We start from the raw sequence: 20,286 nt of genomic DNA, 5'->3' as shown, positions 1-20,286 counted from the left end.
AAGCGTTCCGATTTTTCCTTCTTTTCCAGTCCGCACGTTCACACGTGGGGGTGGGGAGGCAGCGGGGAGGCGGGGCGGGAAGGTGGCCGAGCCCCTGCCCCGCGCCGCGCTCATTTGCGGCGCTCAGACTCGGGCGAAGTTCTCGCGCAGCCGGCTGGCCGCGGCCGGGGCCGGTCCCGGCGGGCGGCGGCGGCGGGTGCTCGGGGCCGGGCGGGGCGGCGGCGGCGGCGGCGGCGCGGGGACGCGCGCTCGCGCTGTCTCTTTAAGGGAGCTCGGTCTGGGGTGGCGCTTTCCTCCGCGAAGGCTCCTTTGATATTAATAGTGTTGGTGTCTTGAAACTGACGTAATGCGCGGAGACTGAGGTCCTGACAAGCGATAACATTTCTGATAAAGACCCGATCTCACTGCAATCTCAAGCGTCCTCTTTTTTGGTGCTGCTCGTTTCTCCAGACCTCGCGTCCTCTCGATCGCTCTCTCGCCTTCCTATTTTTTCTTTTCTTTCTTTCTTTCTTTTTTTTTTTTTAAACAAAAAACAACACCCCCTCCCCTCTCCCACCCGGCACCGGGCACATCCTTGCTCTGTTTCCTTTCTCTTTCTCTCTCTCTCTCTCTCTTTTTTTTCCTAAGGGGGGGAGGGAAGGGAAAGGGGGGGAGGCAGGAAAGACCTTTTTCTCCCCCCCCCCCAATAATCCAAGATCAACTCTGCAAACAACAGAAGACGGTTCATGGCTCTGGCCGCCGAGCCACCATCTTTCGGGCTGCCGAGGGTGTTCTTGACGATTAATCAACAGGTAAGGAGGGGAGGCCCGGCGGGCCGCGGGGCCGGGGCCGGGGGCGCGGGGGGCGCGGGCTGCCCTCGCCCGGCTCGGGGCGCCGCGATGCGAGTGCTGCGCCCGCGCGTGTGTGCGCAAAATGTGGGCGATCGCGAGCGGGGAGCCCTGGGAATTAAAAGTGACTTTCTTTGAAAAAAAAAAAAAAAAAAAAAAGCAGAGGGAGAGTGTGCAGAAAGCCAAGCGCAGGCTTCTCGGGTTTCACATGCATTTTCTTTCTTCCTTTCTGCGCGTGTGATTTCTTTCTTTCTTTCTTCTCTTCTGCTCTCCTTTCCCCGCTTCCTTTCCTCCTTTTGGTGGGTCTGAGGTGACTGAGCCTTGGAAACCAGCGACTTCAAACTGCAGTAGCCCCTGGAGTCAGGAGGGTCAAGTTCAGCCGCCGGGGAGGAGGAAAAACAAATCCCCATTTGCCAAAAAAAGAAGTTTCAGGCCGGTGCCCCCTCCCCCTCGCAGCCCCACTCCCCCTCGCTGTCTCTTTCTGGCTGATTTTAATTCTCTCCTACCGGGCGCAGCGGAGGAGCTGGAGGTGGTTGGACCCGAGGGGCCGCCGCCGCCGCCGCCGCCGCCGCAAGTTTCCTGGGGGCTCCTGACAAGCGGGGAGCAGACTAGGCACCGGCATGCAGAGTAGTAAGTTGGGCAAACTTGGGAGGGTCGGGAGGGGCTCAGAAAGGGGCCTTCGTGTGGTCCCCAAAGTGGGGAAATAGCACAGGACTGGCTTTGGCTTTGAAGAGTTTGCAAAGCCAGGCTTCAAACTTTTTTTCCTTAAAGGCCCAGCTGGGGCTGGAGAAGGAGGGTGTCGCATCCCCTTGATGCACCCGCCTCTGAGCAGCACAGGGCAGCCTGGCCCAGGGGTCTGTGCCCTGTTGGTGCCATGTGGCGGGGCCTTGCAGCCAGGGAGCTTCCGTAGGGGCTGAGGAAGGGGAAGACTTCCTCTGCGGTGCGGTTGATGCGCCATGTGTCGCGCGGGTCAGGGGACACTGGCCGGTGATTAAATGCCTGACAGCGGTGGGACATCCAGGCGGACAGGAGCTTTGCTTTCTGTCTAGTTCCTGTTTGGGCTGTAGAGTCTGAAACGCATCTTTGAAAGGCCAAGGCAAACACCGCTGTCCCTCCAAATAACTCCAGGATTATAGGACCCCATGAATAATTTGAGGGTGAGGCGGAGGTGGGAGCTGTTTGAAGTGCAAAGCTGTTTTTGTGGCTGGAAAAGCTTTTTTGTTTAGTACCTGTCTGAGATAGTGGTGTTTCCCTTTTTCCCCCCGGGGAAGTCAGTAACTGTTTTATGGCCCTAGGACTCTAAAGCAATTTAAGTTAGAGGGCGACAAGGACTGGTGGGGTTTCAGAGGGAATCTTGGACTTATTAAATTTTAGGACCTGCTTTACTTCCCCATATCTTTTTAGGCCCCAGAATTGATACTTTGAAAGTTTTTGAGTAAGAGCGATGGATCTTATTGATGAATCAAAATTATTATAGAATATTCATCCTTATCCTATTTTGGAAAATCACGGCTAGAGTTTAAGCAAGGTAAGTGAAGTGAGAAGCTTAGCGGAGTAGTCAAATACCAGATAAGTTAGGCCGATTCATTGAACTTTTGTAGATTCATTGAACTTTTGTAAACCTACCAGGTGAACAGGAAAGAGCTGGGGAGAGATAATAAGTACAAAAGCAAAATATAGATAGGGCCTGAGACAAAATTATAAGAAATGATGATTCTAGGCCTGGTTGTTGGCTAAATTTGATGGCTCAAAGCAAAAATAAAATAGGAATCCTCCAACAACTCTTCAAAGTCCTCCAGCTCTGAAGCTAAAACCTATGGATCTGGCTGGCATCATGTTTCTTTCCTTCTGGTTTTAGGAAAAGTTGATCATTTAGACAAGGCTGCCAGAGTTAAAAATGCCAGGGACAGTAAAGGAAAGTAATGCGGGCAGCCAGTTCAGTTCTTGACGTGGACAAAATGAGAATGAAAGTTTTTGAGCTCACTGTTAAGTTTCTTACATGTTGCTCATTTGCCTAGCAGACGTTCTCAGCCATCCCACCGGTTAATGTGAAAAAGCAAAGGATCTAAAATAATCATGCGGGCTTTTTTTCCCCCCTTACTCCAAGTATGCCAGGGTTGTGAATAAATACAGGGTTTGTATGGGAAGATGAAGCGTTTCCTGTAAGTTCTGATGCTGACAGCACAGTCTGGAAATGATACCAACATTATGAGGGTTTTTTTTTTTTTACCATAAGTGAAAGTTTATTAATGACGTGCTGAATCTTATGAAGTTAAACATATAGTTCTTAGCGTTTATCTCTCCTTAGATTTCATAACTTCCTTTTAAAGCTGTACCCTTGGATAAAAACATCTCCAGTCAGTTAAATAGTCAGAGCCAATAACGTGCTAAAGTTTAATGATTATTTCTGGATATTAGTAATGTGAAAATAAAACACCCGAGGAGGGAATAGAGTTATAGTGCCAACATTCCGACTTGATTTCTCTAAATGTAAGGCATTCTGAAGCTTCATGAGTACTCTGTTGGCAGAGTCTTATTTACCATTCGTGAGCTGCCGTTTATGGCTTCCTGATTTATCTGTTGTAAGTTAGGATATGTGTGTGCAGAACACTTTCACACACATAATAACCAAGCCTGACACTCTCTAAATAAATGGTGGAACACAGCAAGTGCCTAATATATAGTTTGTCACTTCTTTGAATTTTAGATGCTGTTAGGGTCTCTGGGACTGCTTAGATTTTGTCTTTTGTGTCTTAAAGGTAACACTAAAGAAAAGGAGGAAAGTATCATAGCAGCTGTGAAGTCTGGGTTGAATTCAGAACTCAGCATATTTGACGACTACTTATATTTTAAATGATTTTATAAAAATTTTCTACCCACTTGCTTATAAAACAGCTTAGGATCCAATTCAGTATGCACATTCATAAGTCAGTTATATGTGGCCCTACCATATTTCAGTATTATTTTTACTTTTCTTTTAAGTCATATACTACTTGTGAATTTATTCCGATTTCCACAGTGGAGGTCTCTGTAATAATACACATAAGGAGATCTTCATTCAAAGGAAAACCTTCAAAACAGGGAGACGAATGCATCTGTGGAAAAGCTGCTTTTAGGAGTCTAGTATTTCAATGATGTTTCTATTATTGTGATGATGATGAGATGTGTATGCATATGTGTTTGGAGATAGAAACCACACTTTTAATTTAATGACTTTTGCATTTTTTTAACTAAAAAATAAGTCAAAGGGTGTTAGATTTTAATAAACTCTTGCCTTCCCGTCTTTGTTGAAGTAAATAAACATTACTGAAAGTTTTAAAAGGACTTGCAAAAATTTGTTCTTGGACTAGAACTTTATTTCAATTTGAAATTGAGATCCATGGTGATAACTGGCTTTTAAAACATTTTTCATACTATGCGGATTCAAAAATTATTATTATGTTTTTTACTTCAGTACTCCCTTTCATGGCGAACAATCATCTTACAACACTATGCTGTTGTGTATAAAACAAAATAGACTTTAAGAAGGTTATGGGCAGGTGTGTATAATTGATTTAAAGGGAAATTATTATTTTTGTAATAAGCAGTGCACTTAAAATGACTGGCTTACATTAAAACATATTCTTATGAAGATATTCTCTAGTGTGTAAAATGAAGCCATTCATTCAACAGACTGACAACTTTCCACTTGATATTTGCCTTTGCTTAATTTAGTTTCCGCAGGACAGCTAGTGTGGTAGTCTGCATCTGTTTTTGGCAGTCGTAGAAAACTATAAACTCAGACAGTTCTGTCCCAAATATTGCAGCTCACAGTTACAATCAATTTGATAAAAACAGGCAAGTTTTATGGGCTTATTTTCTGTTGTTCATCCTTGGTCAAGCTTCCAGGTAACAGAGGTTTCTCTTTCTTCCTCTTATGCTGGTTATGACTACTAATACCCTTGATGACTAGTTCTGAGTCTTGTTTACTCATTTATCTTCCTGATTTACTAGTTATTGATATTTGGGGAAATTAATAACAGCATATCTAGACTTGGTTTTACTTTGGTTGTGTATCTATGGGATAACTATATTTGTCTTTTGATATCATACAGAAGGAAGTGAATTCTTTGTTACTTTAATAGTTATGATTTATGGGATTTTAGAGCTCCCCAGTAGATTTAATATAAAGACGCTCTTCTAGCCTTTGCCAAGCAGAAATTTAATCTAATTCTCTTAGGGTACTTATAATGGTCACATATATTAGAGAAAGACTAATACACTTTATATTTTAAAAAATTGGGCAGCTTTAAAAATAATTATCAAAATCATTTGTCTCCTAAAAGCTTTAACTAGTTGATTAAAGTAAATATGTTGAAATTTCAAGTATTATTTTATGGTACTGTTCAGTAACAGTGCTGTAAAGAGAATAAATGCTTTAAAAAATTTATCCTTGGGTGTAAGTGGATCCAAAATCAGTCATTAATTTGTATAGAATATTCTATTATTTTTGACTTTTATAAATAATGCCTTTGATATTATAATTATGGTCACTTTTTGAGTTGTCGTATCACACAGTGGCTCTCATAGCTCTGAAAACTGAATCTGTTGGTCTTTGGTTTTTTGATAGGTGTAATAATGTAGAATTTGATTTAGGTTAGAAAGAGATATTTGCACTTAAGAAAGTTGGGGATGGATCTTGGGAGGAAATTATTTAAATTGTTAAGTTAGTTAGATGAAGAAACCTGACTAGTGATAGTGACTGCAATTATAGTGGCTATTATAGAAGGGGTGTCTACTTTTTGTTATCCCACTTTTCCCCCAAGAGCATAAATCCAAGTAGCAAAAACAAAAATGAACTTATCTATGCACTTCAAGTTTGAAGCATCATTGGAAATCATTTTCTGATTCAAAGCTATCATTGAAATGCAGATAACATTAAAACATCCCAGAGCAGACATTAAAGATAGACTTGTCATTCTTAAGTACGATTTATTAAAAATAATAAAAATCTTTTAATTTTTAAAATGTTTCTATCTCTTTAAAAACCTGCAGTAAATACTTCACAAGTGGCTAGACACCTTCCCTGGTGGTTTAGTTTATACAAGTAGGAAACTTTCTCTCCTACTCTTTCTCTCTCTCTTTCTTGTTTTCTTTAAACCAACTGACGTAATGCCAAACTTTGCTTTAAAAGAACAGACAGAAGTAATTGGTAGCTTTTAACTTTTAATAATGTTCTGGATTGGTTTTAGTGGCCAAAATGCCATTTTTTTTTTTTTTTTTAAGAAAAAGAAAAAAGTTCAACTAAGAACGGGCTTGTGGCCTGAGGAAGAAAGGCTCTGTTGATGCAGTTATTTTTATTCTTGTTTTTCAATCTGTTATTAAAAATCTTTCCTGCTGAGCACTGCTGGAGTTCTCCAATTGCTCTTTGTGATGGCTGGGCATTTCAGGTTACCGTAACTTAAACAGTTTTTGGGTTTTGGGGAGAATGGGTATTTGCATTCCCTTATTTCTTTTTTGTTTGGGGGAAAAAAACATTGGTTTTGTTTCAATGGAGATTAAGTAAGGTTATCACTGGCAAAAGGTCGATGAATAGTGTATATAAAGAATGCCACACCTGTTAGCAAGAGCCTAAAATGTGGAAGTTTAGTTGTGACATTAATCACTTTTATGTGCAGAGGAAGGAAAATAGATGAAACTACCAAAATGCATTTTTAGATTGAAAACATAAGTTTTAAGGGTCCATGTGTTTCAACTAGAGTTTTTTTTTCCCTTAGAATTTTACATGATATTTTTAACCCTATTTATCAAGCAGTAATTTTTTGTTACCTTTTCTTTTTCTTTCTTTCTTTCTTTTTTTTTTTTTTTTTTAATAGTCGTCTTCTCTCTTTCTGACAAGGCAAAGAGAACTTTCTATAGTTAAGAGACATCTTGGTGATGTTGATTGACATCGGGCAACTTCCGAAATTGGCAGGCAAGAAAATCTTTTGTGGGGGCAAATAGACTTATGCCAGTATTTCCTTCCTTGGGGAAAAATGCTCCACCCAGAAATGGGGCCCTCCACCCCATTTGGTGGGTCAGAACTGAGTATCGACATTTCTGATGTGAATGCTTGCAGAGGTCTAAATCTTACGGTTACTTATCTTGGACTTTGTTTTTAATCCTGAATTTGTTCCTGTGATTTTTTTTCCCCCTTCCTTACTCAGAGCTTATTTAAGGAATAATACATATTGAAAATTCAGCATTGCACACAGGAGGAGTAAACTCTTCTTGAGGCTTTTATAATTATGAAAAGCTTTCTGCATATTTAGGGCCCTTCAAGTGTTCTCCGCTTAGATATTTAACAGTTTTGATTTACTTGATGTGCTTCTCAGATTTTCCTGTGAAAGCTGCAGACTTTATTCCCATCCGAAGTATTCCATCTTTGCTAACTGCTCTTTTACTTACGAATTTGTCAGGAAAACCTTAAAAGAACTTGAGCTGTGTGTTGTTCATATCAGCGCAGTGGAAGTTTCTTGGGAGTAGGTCTTGATTTACTGAATTTTTTAAAACAAAGTTTTTAAACATAAATATCAAGTTATGAGTATGTCTGTCCATAGATTTTTATTTAATGAATGTTGGTTTGTTACTTCAAAACTGATGGGAGAGTAATAAAGTTTAGGAAGAAGGGAAAAAGACAGAGGGAGGTATTTGGAGCTGTGGTCCTTTAATATCAGCAATTTGTTTACTGTTGAGTGGTGGGGAGGGGTTGGGGGAGGCTTTGTGGAAGATGATACAAGAAAAAAAAAATCCATCAATTGCGCATATGATCCCCTCCCCTTAAGGTTTACTTAAACAATATGTTTCGGTTTTGCCTCAAACCATTCTGCACCACCTCTGCTCCAAGAATCCACCACTATCTTGGTTCCTGGGAAATTAAGGATGACTCTTTATGTTATATAATGAACAGCAGTATTATTTGAACAAAGGTAATGTATTTTGATTTGTGTAATGTTTTAATAGTAGTGGGCTGCCTATGAGGGGAATTCTAGCAGGGTAAATACCTGCAAGTGCTTGAGGTATCACGATAGCACTGCGTTTAAGTTACTGCGGTCATGTATGTATGCTACTGTAGGTGTGTTTTATGTATGTAATGCATGTAATATTGCTTAGATACACCTTAGCGGTGGACTTTAATATGCTGTAAGAAACTCTGTGCTTTAAACGTGAATCTTTTAAGGAGCTACATGACTTTATACGGTCTAGAAGTTTGAAGTGAGTATGGCGGTTTAACATTGTGAATCCATTGTTATCATAATACTTACATAAACTCTGAATTTACTAAGAAATTTGAAAAGAAGAAAAAGCTGTAAATCAAAATGTCCCCATGCAGTGTATTTTAAGAACTGCTTCTGAGATCATTTTTCAAAAGTTCCATTTCTGTGGAAGGGAGCAGGGAAGTGACAGTGCTGTTTCTGGATATACATTTTATGGACTAGCACTTTATAGTTCACAATTCTATCAGCTCAAAACGTTATGTAGAAATAATATGGAACATGTAAAGACTCTGTACTATGATCCTATGCATTTTTCCCTAGGGTGATGGATTCTGTGCGTCACCCAAATGTGATGCTATTTGCCAGGCTTGTAATACTGGTTTTGAGGGTTGCTGTATGTCCTATTTCATCAAGCAACACAGTACAACAACTTTGGTATCTAGGTAATTGACACAGTCAAAATAGGCTCTGGAAAATGTTCCAAATACTTTTAAGTAAGTCAGAAGCTAACATATATGCAATTTATTTAACACTTGAATAAACAAATGATTCATTGTCTGCTCTTTAAGCCTTTTTTAGTTGATAGTGTTAGAAGGAAATATACAAGTGTCCACAGTTTATTTTTTGTTTCTTTTTCTTTAATTTGAAGGAGGCATGGTCCTCTTATTTGCCTTAATAATTACTTTATTTGTAATTACTTTGTATTCATGATAGCGAGTAGTATAGTATTATAAGGAATAATAAACATTTATATTATCTAATATACATGTCCCAAGTTTTAAAAAACATTACTACTATTATATAATTAAATTGAATATTATAATGATAATGAACCAACATAGGGTGATAGATGACATCACATTGTTATTTATACTCTAAATATATTTTATATATAGCAATAGATAAAAAGTGTTTTGATCAAGAGCTGTTTTACCTTGTAGAACTTGTTCAGAGTATGAAGCTTACAAATCAGGGAAGATTCATAATATAATATGCAGTGTAGCTTTTTGTTAATCCTTGTGAATCACCATTTCAGTTTCTCTGTATTTTTACAGGAACTTAGATAGTCCTATGAATAGTGTAAATATGTGTGGCAGAAGTTAGCTTGTGGAATCTAATTTTTCTGTTACATGATGCAGTTCATATACAGAGGGATTAAGCCTTACTAATTCAGGGTTGGCCTTTTTTTCCCTCTGGTTTATGCAAAAGGCAGCATATGAATTTTTGACTCCATAATACCTAAGTATGCCCATGTACATGTACTCGTTTGTGTTCTCACTCCTATAGAATATTTTTGCATTACAGGCTTTACATGGAATTTTACCATATTACATATTTTTTGAAATGACCTGAGTCTCTCTAATGTGAATTGAAATTATTTAGTGCATCCCAACACCTATTTGAGAGTTAATTTAATTACCATTTTAGTTCTGAAATGAGAGTGAGATTGGTAAGGCAAATTAAAAACCAAATTCTACTTGTGTGCACTCTCTGATGTCATTATCCACACATCATCTTCAGCTCTGCAAGATGTAGAAATAAATACATCAGCCTACTTGTCTTTCAGTACTGTTAGGTAGTTCTGAACATATAAAAGTTCCTAAGAGATGTTGGCATTTGTTTTTGCTTTAATTTGGATGCCATTAAATATTTTTGAGAAATAATTAGCTCACTTTACTTCTAAAAGATACCTTTCAGTTTGTGGGCTCAGGGCTGGGCATATATATTAATTTTAATAATCCATATTATTTAATTTTTCAATATATTAGTTTATTTTTGAATTGTTAATAATACTTTATCAACTTTTAAATTTTAACCTAGTTTACTGAAAATCACAGAAAGTAAAACCAGTTATTTCTTTATGTACCTTTGAGATCTTTTAAAATCATATTGTATTTGGATGCTGAATTTGTTAATAAATAATTATAAGTAAAAGTGATTATGATTACCACTGGATGGACATCCCTTTTTAGAGATAATTGCAAAACTTGCTCCTTAGTTCTGCAAACCAAGGAAAGTTGTGGAAAATTAGGTACAAATAGCCACTGCGAACAGTTACGCAAAGAACCTATATGAAGTATTATTTTCTGTGATTTATAAATAAACAGTAAGAGGTGTTTCTCCTTTGCATTTAGAATGTGTTTCCATTACATTCTCTGAGTGTAAGATGTGGTAAATTACTTTTAGGAACTCACTGTCGTTTAAACCTCAATTACAATAAACTGTTTATTTTATTCTGTATCCTATCATGTTAATTCTATTTTTAAATGTCTTGTTCTTAAGACAATTTATACTGTTGAAAGAATGCCCTAATTATTTACAACGTATTTTACTTTTTCTTCGCACTTTGATAATCTGAAAGAAAGCTGTAACTTAGATTTTAGACCAATAGTAAAAATCCTGTTGTACACATTTTACTTGGAAATCTGTGTGTGATTGTGCATGTTTGCTGTCACACACTTAACCCTTTCATGTTACATGTGTTTACTTGTGTATGTGTCTTGCACTTTTTACTCTGCAAATAGTTCAGTTTCTCATAGTTAATGTTGAATTTTGTTCATCTCTGCTCTTCTCACTGCCTCAGTAATTCAGTGTATTATTGGCCATAATGAAATTATAAGACCGAGACCAATAATCATTAGAAATGGAGAATTGGGGACAGATATTACTTCAAGCAAGTTTTCCACCTTTTTTGTTGTTTTCTACATTTTTAGTTCGTTTTAAAAAGGATATATATGTACCTATATCTGAACAGAAGGGGGACTAAGATACTGTACAACCCATAATCATGTAAAGAACTATCGCTACATATGGATTTATTTATTTACTTACTTACTTTTAACATGGAAAGCTTTGGCCTCTTTGCCTGTGGCCCTTGGGGGTTCTAGATAAACTCCATTGGGGTCATACTCATAGTTCCTGGCTCCTTGTGACAAAAAGTCTTCTCTAGCTTCTGGTAGGCTACTGTGCTATGTTCCTTCAGGAGAGGAAAGTCCTGTGAATTGATTTGGCATTTGGAAATACAACTAGAAAACTAGAGTCTTTCTTTCTGAAAATCCTCTGGATGATTGTCAGAAGAGTGAGGAGAGATCCTGGGTTGCATGATACCATTGATTTTAGGATACTAGAGAAAATTATGCTCAGACCAAGCATGCTTCCTCTGGATTATTCTGCCATACGTTATTACCATTTTTTTCTTTCCCCTTTTTACCCGTTTGAGGTCTAATATTTCAATTTCTGGAGGAGTAAGGATTTACCCTTTTAGTTGAAGAATGTGCCAGCTGTAGGATTTTTTTTTAAACCTGCATTTCTTTATAATATGTATATTTTAGGGGGAGCAGTGTAAGAAGCTTACATACAGTGAAATAATAATATGATTTTGCTGTTGAACAGGCCTTTGCCACCCCATTCCTATGAGGAAATGCATTGAATGAAATTAAATAAAGTTGTGGTATAATTTGGAAACAATTATAAGCACCAACTGTGACATATTTCTGGCAAAAAGATTAAGGCAATTTTAGTTACTCAGTACTTCTACCCAACTCTGTATTCCAAGTTTATAAATGTGAATTGGACCATTCGATCGTGAATGATGCTTGAAAGGCCTGTTATCTTGATTTAGGGAAGAAGAGTTCTGTAAAAACTCTCACCATCAGTCTGTTTTAGATTCATAAGAAGTAGAAAGGCCAAGTATCAGGTTATCAATGCTTTGAGGTCTTTAATAAAAAGAGTTTTACTTGTTGTTTGTGGTGGCTGTACTCAATAACATCAAGCCCAGGCTGCTTAACATACTTATGCATTGAGCTACTATAGTGTAATAAATGATCATATTTCTATCAAAGTTTAGAGAGTAACAAAACTAGAATAGTAGCTAAGCATAGTTCTAAGGTTTGGAATTTGCAGCTGATTCTTAGGAACTGTGGCATGACTATCATATTAGGTACCAATATTCAGACTGATCACCTTTTATAAAAGTTCTATCTTTCTTGTCCAGGATAATATAGCAGCGAATGTTTGCTTTTTGTGTGTTTTGTCTCCAAGCAGAGGAAACTGACAGTTTTATGTTTTAAGTGCCGAAAGTTGTTCTTGGCTAAGCAGTCCCAGAGTTAATCACTGGGATGTTAACTTGAATTTTCGTCTTTAAACATTTTTTTTTTTTTATTTTTAAAACAAAATATGCTTCCATTATTTCCAAATTGACATCCTGTGTTCTGTATTGCTTTTTAGACAAATGTTTTCCAAATTCTCTTGGGTTGCCTTAAGTCCATGGATTTTGAAATGTTTCAGTGTAGCTTTTAGAAAAGTTTTTAGCAAGGACAGAAAATCTTTAATCTTTTCAGAATTTTCTTACTATAGAACCCTTGTTATTTCCCATGAAACACAAATTAATTTTGCATATGTTTCATATTTTTTAAAATTTTGTTATCATTTTAGAAATTCTTTGATGCATCTGATTTCAGTTCACCTGCCACACCTTGATAGGATATTTTGGTCATTTCTGAGGAGTCACTATAGGGACAAATTATTTTTTGTGTTATTTCTACCATATTACTTTCAATTAAAAAAACCCGGGGTTTTGGAAAATCATGTATTTATTTATTCTCTGTAATTAATTGAAAAAATTCTGAATGGTATAAAACAGTATGCATTTAGTTGTTTCTCATTCAGAACTTATGTGTTTTATACTTAAAATTTGATTGAAGGAAAAGAAAAACCTTTAGTCAGCTTTAGATTCTCTTTCAGATCATTTTGTAGAATTTTTCAAAATTAATGAGAAAATGTAAAAACATCGTCAATGCATAGGGTAAAAATTAAATCTGTACCTAGAGTGGAAACTTTCATGTAACACAATTTTGTGCAAAGACATTTTAGGATAAAGAAAACTTTCTCTGATTTCGCCTGCATCCCCCGCCTCACACTGCTATACTTAAGATGATCGGCATTTTTAAAAATTATAATCCTGTAAACCAAATAAAGCTTTTCCCATAAAGAAGTAACAGCTCTGCTTCTATATCTGTAAGACTATAACACATATTTTTATTTGGAATAAATGCATTAGGCTCTAAGGAAGTTGATACCGAGTTGTAAACTTAGTATCCCTAGCACCTCCCCATACTGTTTCCTGAAAGGAGGAATTGACTGCAGAGGGAACATTATTTTCACTCCCTGTGGAGTGCATTTGACAGTAATTTGGTGTCTCCACTGGTAGAAATGCGAACACTTCAACCAACTACCTCCTTGTTTGTCTCTTGTGATGTCAGGCAAACATTTTGCCAAAACTTCTGGTCCAATGTAATCACATCAGGATTGTAGAATCGGGATAATGTGATAATTTTATCATGTTTAATGTGTCATTTTTAGACAGTATAATTAAAAAAAAAAAACCTATTCATAATATAGTAGGAAAGCCAGTACATTGTTTTAGGTTTAATCCAAAGCCTCTAGATACTGATACATTTCATCTTCTTGAAATGTACAAGAGGAGGGTTTATTTGTGTGAGCATCGTTGTAGAAATAATTGGTCCATTTTGTCTTGACATAAGCTGATCATGTAAAGCTATTAGCTAACTTTGAGCCCAACATTACGTACACTTTATTTCATTAGGTCACTTTAAGAAAACCATGTACAAAAGGAAATATACAGAAGAACAGATTAAATCACCTGAGGTTAGACGTAAAATAAATGGCGTAACCTCTGATAGAATTGTAGTTCTGTGATTTTGCTCTAAAACCCCAATTCTTCTGATGATGGACATATTGTACCTGCACCAGTGTATAGTGTGTTCTGCTTCCTACCAAAGGATGAGATAGGAATCTAGACGTGAGATGTTTTAGTAGTTTTCTTGTGGAGAGTAGACTCTGGTCAGTGAATGAATCTTTTCTTAATGGCTGGACCTTCTTCTTCTGGTGTGTTAAAATCTGCTGTTCAAGTTTGATTTGATGTCTTCTTTGTTTTTCCTTAATTCGAGTATATTCAGAGCAATCATAGGGTCATATTTGAGTTATAGAAAGAGTTGAGCTACTATCCATTTTAGCATAATCATCTTATTTTTCAAAGGAGGAAAATGAAGATAAAATTGTGTCTTTTCCCTGCTTGGATAAGTGACTGAACTGGTGTCTGATCATTGTCCTAATTATAAGTAAAATACTAAACAATGTCCATGTTTTTTGAGGAAACCTACTTATTATTTAACATTTGTTAGTTTTTATTTTCCTTCTGCAGATGGATATGAGAATAGAACAGAAAATGTCATTTATCACTGTGCAGTGATCAATTGATACGTTTCTGTATCAGTAACCTATGAAGATATGGGACTCCATTGTTTAATGTAGAAGTTATCACATGAGGCTAAGGAGTTTCTGCAGCAAATGTAGGTTTAGTGTTTCTTTTAAACACTTAGAAATAGGAACCTCATTGGATTCACTGATATAAAATCTAGTTGGTACTAAAATATTGGTTTTATCATGGTCATTAGTATGAAGTTATTTTGTGTTACTTGTCTTCCTTTAAAATGCCTCCAGAATTTATCTATATGGATAAATTCTTTTTAAAAATGGTTCATTTGAATTAGAGAATTTAAAAAGTCTTCCAGGAAACTGGACTTCTCTTTATTCATACAACCATAGGCCCCTGGGCAGGTTGGAAAATTGTGGTGGTAATCTGTGAGATTGGGCCTGAAATATGCAATTAGTTATTAAAACATGGTTGAGAAACCATTTATGGCATTTTACATAAACTCCATGGCATTTATAAAAACAAATTAATGAAAGAATAATAAAGAACTTTATTTTAAATGCTTTTCTTATTAGTCCTGTATTTTGGAAGACACATTTTATTTTTGAATATATTGAAAGTGAAATATTTAAAAATATAAATTCAATATCTTTATTTTTCTTTTAGAATTTCTTCACTCTCCATTTTTGGCTGTGTCCTCCAACTGTGTACAACATAGATATAATTAATATTTCTTTCTTGATTATAATTACAGAAAGAATTCCGTGTCTTAGACCTAAAGTCTTTTACTAAAATTTTTCGTTTCTTATCTTTTCAGTCCTAATAGTAAAATTACATCATCTAAAGGGCAAATGCAACTCCAGTTCCCTATAAATGAAATACACAGTTTATAATCCCAGTATTGCTGCCATTTCCATTTCTGGGATTTAAAGAATTGTGAATACCATGCTGAATCTGATGTTGCTTGACTCTATCAAGGGTTGCTCCCGAAGTGACTTGGGAAAGCAGGAAGAAGCATCAGGCCCTGGGCTGGTCCAGCCTTTGCATTGATCCACTTCATCCCACTGCAAGGTGAAGACACCCTCATTTCATTTCTATGTCTTTTAGCTAGAGGGCAGGCTGTCTTTTGGTTTGGTTTCTTTCTGATGAAAAACCTTTATAAATGATTTGTAAATACTCTTTTAAAATGAAATAGGTTGCTTGTGGAAAATAACCATATTCATTTGTTGGAAATTTTTAATTAAATCAGAAAATGAAGGATTGATTAAAAAGAAGTACTAAAATAGGTGACAGGGCCATTTTGATTTGGTCTGGTCATCCCACTTGAAATCACCTCCTTGGTGTGGCGAGTGTACTGTATGAAGAAAGGCTGAAAACTTCCACAGTTATTGCATAACTGTCTAGTTCTTCTCTCCTTTTGATGCTACTATCTCAGTATAGATGAATTTGTTTTTCACTTTGGCTGTGAATTCTAAGTTAACATCAGATTTACAACTGATACAATCATAGTGAACACTCTAAATGTCTGCCTCATCCTATATTTTCTTAATGTTTTTTTGAATTTATTTTTCTACTTGAGTCTCCCCTATGTAGCAGCTCTTTATTTTTCTTATTTGACTTTAGGAAATTGGAAACTTAGCATGTTCTCTTAACATAGACGAATATAAGCGCTAATGTTAGGTTTTGTTTACCACCAAGTTTTGTTGTTGTTTTTGGTTCTTAAAATAGGTTCTATCCATGTAAGATTTCAAATAAATTATTTCATTTTCTTTTTCTTTTTTATTTATAAATGGAAATTCTTTCTTGATAAATCAGTATATACTGAAATTTATTTTACTTCCCCTGAATCACAACTGTGCTAATGCATTTACATACTTTTTGGTGAAATGTCTTTTCAGACATAAAGTAATATATGCTCATTCTCATGACACATGTTTGTGAACTAAGACTAACCTAGATGTTTATAGAAGGTAGTTAATGGCATTATCTTTTGTCCATCTGGATTATAATCCAATTTTAGTTATTTATGAAGCACTTCTGGAATGTAGGAAAAGTTCAAATGTAGTTTGGACTTAGCTAATGACGCTGATAGATAGGTTAGCTTTTAAACACTGGATGGCTTTTAGGTAACAATCAACAAATATTGAATATAATTCCTTTGATGGTTTAGAAAAATACAGGTGAAGCAAAAGGCTACTTTTTCACTTATTTCCAGATGGATTTCATCTTCAATGTTACATGACTCGAAGTAAAAAATGTTGTTTCTTGAGATTTATTAATTAGAATTGAGGTTTCTTAATTAGTCATATATGGTATCATTCACTTAAATGATAAAGCCTAATTAGAAATAAAATAAACTCAGAGTCAAGAAAATATTGATTGCCTCACTCGGGGTCTCATTTCACATAAATCTCCATTTCTTAGCCATGTGGGATCTGCCGAGGTTCCCCGGTTTGTTAACTCTGCCGTGTGGCAATCCCTAGTGGCCTTTCAGTATGGGGGCATCTCCCAGATGGACAGAATGCTGCCAGCCATTCTTGAGTGTCTCTTCTGGCCTGGCTGCTGGGGCACTGCATCTCTGCCACGATTGTTCTAGTCTGTCCTTGATTTTCCTCTTCATCTCTGCACTTTTCTTTGAGGATTTTACGCATTCAGCTTTTGATCTGAATGAAATAGCTCGAGACCTAACCTGGCTCCAAGTCTCCATATCAGTGACCTTCAGCTTCCTTCAGTGCTTGTTCATAAGCTGATTTCTCCTCATTGGTTTGGCATTCAGGACCCTTTGATCTGTCTCCGGTTTACCAGTTCCATCAGTGTGACACCATTTATTCTTTTCTCTTTACAAAATGTTCTTTCCTCTTTATGAAATGCCCTTTTCCCAACCTTTACTGTTCTACTATTCCTGACTCTTGACTGCTATACTTCTTCCTGAAGTCTTCCATTTTACTCATCTAAACAGCCTTGTGCTCCTGTTTTTTTGTGGCTTCAGTGAAAGCCCACACCAGAATCCACTTGGCATTACAAACTTGAAGAGAGTGAGATCATACCCAAGTCACTTTTGTTCTCTTTCAAACGCCTTGGATCCAGTAGTTTCTTAAAAGTGCTGTGTTAAATAGGCACATGGGGGAGGAACGCTTTGGACACCAAAGCATAGGGTTTTCTGGTGTTAAGAAAATTGTGAAATTGGGTTGTCAGGTTTCAGAGAGGAAAAGGATTATATGGTGTTGCATAATTAATAGACGCTGCTTGAAGTTTGCCCTAATGTTTTGTTCCTAAAATGGAATACCACTGGTTACAACTTAGCATGTTGTATTTTGCAATGTGCTTTCAAATCCCTTCTTTTATTGATTAATGTCATTTAACCAGGTGGGATATATCAAAAAAAAACTGAGGTATAGAGTCTCCAATATATTTGAAAACTGTAGTAAAAGGAAAATGCAGACTGCATTGAACATCTACTGGTACTACATTTGAGGTCCTGTGATGATGCATGATAAATGATGTGCCCTTAAAACATTAAGAATGGGCTGGGGTCCTGGGTCGGAGCTTAGTGGTAGAGCACTTGCCTAACATACACAAGGTCTGGGCTTGATAAAAGAGTCAAATGATATTAGGCTACAAGTTCATGAATCATAAATGTGCAGTTTTAACTTACATGTTTGAATGTATTTCAGCCTAAATTTGTCAGGCTGCTTAAGTATTGGCATCAACAGTGGCTAATGTACTGGCTTCGGGATGCAAGTTTCCTTTAAGTGCTTGGTGCTAAGGGAGAAGGATGATTCAGACCTTCAGAAGATCTAACTAGGATATTGATGAATAAGTTTTGTTAAGAGCTGAGCTGAACCCTAGATAACACTGCTTTGGGATGCCAAGGTTTAGGGTAGAGAAAGGATATTGAACTTCCCTTTACTTTTTTTTTTTTTTTTAATATCCATGTCTTCCTGAGAGATAACCAATGAAGTAATAACTGAATAATAGCTGCTGTGACATTTTTTTTTTCATTTTGGAGCAAGAATGCCTGGGACTTGTGAATGTTTTGAGATTTATTAATCACTTTAAATTTTATCTTAAAAGCCAGGGAATAATTTTGAAGTATTTTTTAAAGACCACATCCTTGACCTCTATATAGTAGTTGTTTTTTTTTTTTAACAAAAATTAATTTTATCTAAGAATTGGAAGTCCCTTTGACTTCACATATGATGCTGTTAAGCACTTAAATATTATTTTAAACAGGTCTGGAAAATTATTAAGTCTTACCATTATTGTACATTCCTAAGCCCGTGTGGACACAGAATCATTAGAGGGAAATCAAGGAGATGGTCTATTTAGTGAATTTGTTTGCTTCTAGAGCAGTTGATTACTCAGGACTTGCATCTCTTTGTTTGTTCCTTAAAAATGAAACATTCCAAAGCTTCCTAGAAACCTTAGCTAATTGCTTTTTCAAACAAACTTTGCTAATGTCCCTGATATCTGTCCTTTGAAGGAGGTAGCTGGTTGGATTTTTAGAAGTAATGTCTGCTACATTTTATACACTCTAAGTGACAGTAGAAGTTTCACCGAAGAGTACATTCTGGTTAATAAGTAGAGGTTTTAAAATCCTCTGTACTTTTCCACAACTGAAGGGGTGCATACTTTTGGTTGAAAGTGAGTAGGAGAAATTTAGCCCTGCTGTTCTGGTAGCCTTGGTGGCTTAAAATTCTCTTTATTGCCATTTCATAATCTCTGACATGACTGTCGAGCTCTCATGTCTGCTAAATGCAGAAATAGAGGAAGGAAATGTATGTTTTGGCTCCATTAAAATGTTCCTTATCAGACTGTATGTAGGAGTGGATGCTGTTGAAGATGCCTTTATTTGCCGGCTGGACGGCATGTGTATTGGGCTAGTTTCCTGTCTGCTAAAGCTGTATGGTGCCCTTTAATGATGGGAAGGAGGACATTATTAAATGTGTGGTGGGGTTTAGTTTTCACTTGTGAAAATCAGGGAGCAGAGGGCATGAAAACTTTGCCCAAAGGCTGAACACAGTTTGCATAGAAATGAGCTATGTTTAGTAGCAATGGATTTGGTAGATTCTTGGCTAGCACTGATCACTAAATAAACGGGACCATGGGCCCTTGGTGAGCTACTTTTATAGGGGAAAGAAAAGCTGCTCATCAAGTTAGTATCCCATCAGGGGCCACCTTGTGGATCATGGTTCATGTTTGTTGAGCACTCTGATAAGTATATTGTCCACTCTGCTCAGTGTATTGTCTTTATCTGAGATAGAAAGTGCTGTCACCTTCATCTTATAGATATTAGGAAACTTCTTAGGGAAGTTTAATACATTGTCCAGACTACAGGTAGCAAGTGGGTAAGTTGGTATTTGAACCCAAGCAGTCTGGACTAAGACTGCATGAGCTGCCCTAGGTTTCTCATCTGGTGGGAGAGCAAGGCTTCATTAGCTGTGTTGTCCAGCCTAGGGCTTTAAAGAGTAGGTGACTTTGTCATATTAACACTTTTTCAGTTTGTGTTCTTCGTAGGTTCTAATTCATTATTAGGGAGATAAAACCATCACCTTTATGTAGACCACATTAAAATATATTCTTAGTAATAATTCTGGAAACATCAACTTACATCTTTCTGTGTAGATAGCTGCAATCTCCTATTTTTTTTTTTAAATCTATATTAGTGTAAGTAACTGCCTCTCTTTGGCTCTATTACAGTAAAAAGGCTGTGATCAGCAAACTCTTGTAAGGGGAAGTTGTTGAATGACATGGGGATGTGGTACTGTCCGGTTAATCTTCATGGCTTTTGTTTCTTAATGTATTTGCAGACCTGAGTAAGTACTGCTTCAAATAGGGCCTTGACAGCCATGAATCCTGATGTGGCTTGTGGGTGTCACAAAGACATAAAGAAGAAACCTTGGTTTGGGTTATACTTCAAACAATTTTTTATCAATTTATTAGGTTTTTATCTGTTGGATTTAAAAAATTATATTTTCTGAAAGAGTTT

The 20,286-nt window shown here is 36.8% G+C and overlaps 1 protein-coding gene across 1 annotated transcript in view; it reads left to right on the top strand.

Moving 5' to 3' along the window:
• Positions 1 to 363: 363 nt before the first annotated feature.
• The window catches only part of Trps1 (transcriptional repressor GATA binding 1), a 233,410-nt gene continuing 213,487 nt past the window's right edge, over positions 364 to 20,286 (top strand). Inside the window, exon 1 of the mRNA XM_076835609.2 lies at positions 364 to 791. The gene's annotated coding sequence lies outside the window, so the exon portion shown is untranslated. The remainder of the gene's footprint in view (positions 792 to 20,286) is intronic.

Source organism: Callospermophilus lateralis, chromosome 16, assembly GCF_048772815.1.
Source record: "Callospermophilus lateralis isolate mCalLat2 chromosome 16, mCalLat2.hap1, whole genome shotgun sequence".
Classification (NCBI taxonomy): Eukaryota; Metazoa; Chordata; class Mammalia; order Rodentia; family Sciuridae; genus Callospermophilus; species Callospermophilus lateralis.
Note: the sequence above shows the minus strand (reverse complement) of the source record. Positions and strands in the feature narration are given on the sequence as shown.